We start from the raw sequence: 4,426 nt of genomic DNA, 5'->3' as shown, positions 1-4,426 counted from the left end.
TCACTCCTGAGGGTCCGAGCCCCTGGTCGCCGTGCCTTCTCGGGCTGGGACAGCTGCACCGTACACGCACGTGAGAGTCACACAGGGGCCCCACGGTGCCAGAGGGGGTCCACGCAGGTCCCCACCCCCCTCCTGCTGACAGAGCCCGTGGCTGCTCCTCCCGTCTGGGCCCAAGGGGCTGAAATGCCAGAGAGGCCTTTTCCTTGCGGTTTCCACTTCCTCCGGGCATCTTATGGCCCAGCCCCCCCTTCTTCTCTTTCTGAGGCCATCCAATGAGACAGCCCATCTGCAGCTACCAGCCACCCTGCAAAAATGGCAAAGCAGCCCCCCCCCAGGATTCCTGCCTCCCTCCCTACTTTACCCCCCTCATCCTATCCCCACAGGTGCCCTCGGCTCTGCCCCCTAGGATGCCAGCCTTGTCGGGGCAGCCATGGGCCCCAGCGCCTACAGCAGGTGTGAGCACCTAGTCCAGATGTGCAGGGCAAACTGCTGCCAGGTGGGTGGAGAAGACAGGCAAGGGCCCGGGTCCTGCCCGCCGCTGCCCGAACTCTCCAGGCCTGGGGCTCGCACACTCATGGGTGGGGAGAGCTGTGTCATGGTGGGCAGGGTTTGGACGGCATGTTTCTTGGGTGGGAGGGACGGCCGTTGCCCCAGACTGTTTTTCAGAAATTTAAAGTAAAATTTTATTTTACAGACAAATACATAGAAACTCAGGGGGGCCCTGGGTGGCTTAGTCGGTTAAGTGCCTGACTTCAGGTCATGATCTCGTGGTTTGTGAATTCGAGCCCCGCACCGGGCTCTGTGCTGACAGCTCGGAGCCTGGAGCCTGCTTTGGATTCTGTGTCTCCCTCTCTCTCTGGCCCTCTCCCACTCATGCTGTCTCTCTCTCTCAAAAATAAACGTTAAAAATGTTGGAAAAAAGAAAAGAAACTCGGGAAAATTAAGTGGCTTGTCAAGCACAGTTGGCTTTAAATGCCGAAGGCAATGCTGGGTCCAGAGCTGCCAGGCCTGCTGGTTTTCAAGGGGAGTTAGAAATCTGGATTTTTTCGGGCGCCTGGGTGGCTTAGTCGGTTAAGCGTCCGACTTTCACTTAGGTCATGATCTTGCAGTTCGTGGGTTCGAGCCCCGCGTCGGGCTCTGTGCTGACTGCCAGCTCAGAGCCTGGAGCCTGTTTCAGTCTGTGACTCCCTCTCTCCCTGACCCTCCCCTGCTCACGCTGTCTCTCTCTCTCTCTCCTAGATATAAATAAAACATTAAAAAAAATTAAAAAAAAAAAAGAAATCTGGATTTTTAAAAATGTTCATTTATTTTTGAGAGAGAGCCTGCACAAGTGGAGGGGGTTCAGAGAGAGGGGAGAGAGAGAATCCCAAGTGGGGCTCTGTGCTAACAGCAGGGCTGGAACTCACAAACCGTGAGATCATGACCTGAGCTGAGATCAAGAGTCAGATGCTTAATCGACTGAGCCACCCAGGCACCCCTAGAAATCTGGATTTCATGAGAAACCTGATTTTATTTGTCAGCAACTCATACAACTGTGATATGATGCTGTGCCCGGATTCTTCCTGAAGTGGGAGGGGCTGGCGGGTGCCCTTGGCCCCTTCACCACAACCCCCCAGCTTTCGGCTCTTGGGTCAGACACTCACGGCTTCTCTTCTTTGTCTTGCAGGCAGGCATTCAGGTGACATTTCTTGATGTTTCCAGAAGACTTGCCCCCTCTGACCAGCGCTTCTATTGAGTGCTTGGAGGCAAGTATGGTGGTAGCTGGAGATGAGGAACGGCCACGGCGAGAGCTCCTTCCAGACAAATCCAATGTAAGGGGGTGACTTCCAGTTCAACCCAGCTTCACAAACACACACACCCTTACCCCTCCCAGGACCCAGCAGGGACCACAGAGGGACGCTGGCGTCTTGTCCCCTCAGCAGGAAGCAGGCGCTGTGGAGGCCCTGGCGGTGGCACCAGGGAAAGCCACAGAGGCTCTAACATCCAGGACCCCAGGGGGCCCTGCGGGTGGGGTGCAGAGCGGGGCTGAGAACCAGCAAGAGGAGTTATGAGCCTTTTAAAGGCGTGCTTAGACCCCAGGCCCAGGTTACGCAGGCTGGCAGAAGACTGGGGGCCCCTGGCTCGCTCTTGGGGGCCAAAGCCAGGAGGCTCTGGGCTTGAGGGGCCCAGGCACAACCGCACGCACCAGCCAGGGAGGAACAGGGAGATGAGTTCACAGGCACATCTTGAGAGGTGACCTTGGCCCTGACTCTGCTAATTCCCAGAGTTCTGGCNTCCCCCCCCCCCCCCCCCACCTGTGCAGGAGACTGGAGGACACTGCAGAGTGGGCGGGACTTCGCAAGACCTCTGGCTGGGTGCCTGGACCCTGCTGCCTAACCTTGGTGGTCTACCCTCAGCCCACCTGGCCACACTGCTCATATCAGCCCTTTGTGCCTCTTCCGAAGACCAGCAGACCGCCAGGATCACCAGCCCCTCGAGGGAAGAGCATCTAACACGAAAGATAGATTCTCTACCTACGAAAATAAAGGAGCCTTGAGGAAACAGAAACAAGAGGAACAGAAGATCATACAGAAGAGAAAAAAAATCTCTCAGATCAGAGAAAATACCACACCCATGACCTAAGAACAAGAGGCTATAAAAAAGGAACAGGCAGAAAATAAGAAAGGGCTCATTTTTGGGGTGCCTGCGTGGCTCGGTTGGCCAAGTGTCCTGCTCTTGATTTCAGGTCAGGCCATCATCTCACAGTTCATGGGATCGAGCCCTGAATTGGTCCCTGTGCTGACAGCACAGAGCCTGCTTGCAGTTCTCTCCCTCCCTGCCCCTTCCCTGCTTGCATCCACTCTCTCTTTCCCTCTCAAATCAACTTAGATGCACCTGGGTGGCTCAGTCAGTTAAGCATCTGACTTGGGCTCAGGTCATGATCTCGTGGTTCATGGGTTTGAGCCCCATGTCGGGCTCTATGCTGACAGCTCAGAGCCTGGAGTTGCTTCAGATTCTGTGTCTTCCTCTCTCTGCCCCTCCCCTGCTCATGCTGTCTCTTTCTCTCTCTCTCTCTGTCTCTCTCTTGCTCAGAAATAAATAAAACATTAAAAAAATTTTTTTAAATCAACTTAAAAAGAAAGAGTTCTTTTTTTATTAAAATATAAATAGCAAAAGTGAAAATTCAGTTGAGGATAAATTTCCCATAAATTATAAAAAAGCAAAATGAGAACTACAAGAGAAAATACGAAACTAGACCACGGTCTAGGCACAACCTAGCATACAATTAGTGAGTTAGGAGAACCCAGAAGTGAGAGCATTGCCGAGCCAATCATCCTCCAGAAAATGTCCCAAACAGGAGGGTGTGAGGCTCCAGGCCGAAGGAACCCCCCCCCCCCAGGCGGGGTGTCGTGGCATTTCCAGAACCAGGGGATACCAAACTGACTCTTACAGCTTCCAGAGGGCAGCCCAGGTCCCCTGGGAAGAGCCAGGGATCTGACTGGCACTGGATTTGGCGGCCACCACAGGGGCGTAGGTGACAGCAGCACGGCCTTCGAAGTTCTAAAGAGGCTGCTTTTAGCCCCAGAAGTTCTGTGCAGCGAATCCTGAAAGAGGGCTGCATAAGCCACCCGCAGGTGACCAGGAGCCCCACGCACCTGTCTCAGCAAGCCTCCGGCAGATGCACGAAGAGGGGCGGCAGGCCGTGGAGGGGTGCACGGAAGCCACGCCTGTCTCGCTGGCCCCAGGAGAGCTGGGGCATGGGGTCCCCTTGGAGAACAGGGACACGCTCCCCTGCGTGGCCAGTGGAGGAGGTGGGGGTGGAGGGCGCCAGAAAGGGGCAGACCCCCCCCGACACACTCGTGTGTCAACTCAGTAAGTAAACATTGGGAAATGGCCACAGACGGGGGTCCTGCCAGGCTGGGAAGGAGGGGGTGGGCTGTGCTTCCTTAAGACCCACTTTGCTCCAGTGCCAAGTCCCTTCTTAAAGAATTGGGAAGACGGCGTTCTGCCCACACCCTGCCCCCATCCAGGATGGCGATCTGTGCGTCTGAGGGAAGGTGGGCTGTGCTGTTCAGACGCGACCAGGTGGTGAGGATGGGCCCTGGGGAGGCTGTCACGGCCAATGGCCCTGGACCCTCAGATCACCAAGTCATCAATTCTTTCATTAACTGCTTGATTGATTAATACCCTGCTCGCTGGTGCATTTATGCCACAGGCATCCACTGGGTGCTTTACACCTGTGAGAGCCTCACTGGGTGACAGGATGGAGCCGGGATTGACAGCGGACAGCCACAGGCTGACGGGAAGGTGGCCGGGGGGGCGGGGGAGCTGGGAGGTGGGCCAGTGTCCCCAGGAGGGTGTCGGGATGGTGAGGAAGCCCAGAGAAGCCTGGCAGCGACTGTGCTTTGCTCAGGCTCCGAATTGCCCACCGCTTTACCCCCGGGGC

At 55.8% G+C, this 4,426-nt stretch overlaps 1 long non-coding RNA gene across 2 annotated transcripts; it reads left to right on the top strand.

The window, feature by feature from the left end:
- Window positions 1-79: 79 nt before the first annotated feature.
- On the top strand, window positions 80-3,109 carry LOC144225130 (uncharacterized). Of its 2 annotated transcripts, none has more exons than XR_013333212.1 (3): window positions 80-496; window positions 1,667-1,811; window positions 2,397-3,109. It is a non-coding gene; the product is annotated as an uncharacterized LOC144225130 (long non-coding RNA). The 2 variants fall into 2 exon arrangements; XR_013333211.1 differs by having other exon boundaries at window positions 2,303-3,109.
- The last annotated feature ends 1,317 nt before the right edge of the window (window positions 3,110-4,426 follow it).

This window comes from Crocuta crocuta, unplaced genomic scaffold (genome assembly GCF_008692635.1).
Source record: "Crocuta crocuta isolate KB4526 unplaced genomic scaffold, BGI_CrCroc_1.0 scaffold123, whole genome shotgun sequence".
Lineage (NCBI taxonomy): Eukaryota > Metazoa > Chordata > Mammalia > Carnivora > Hyaenidae > Crocuta > Crocuta crocuta.
This window is presented reverse-complemented; position numbering and strand designations above follow the sequence as displayed.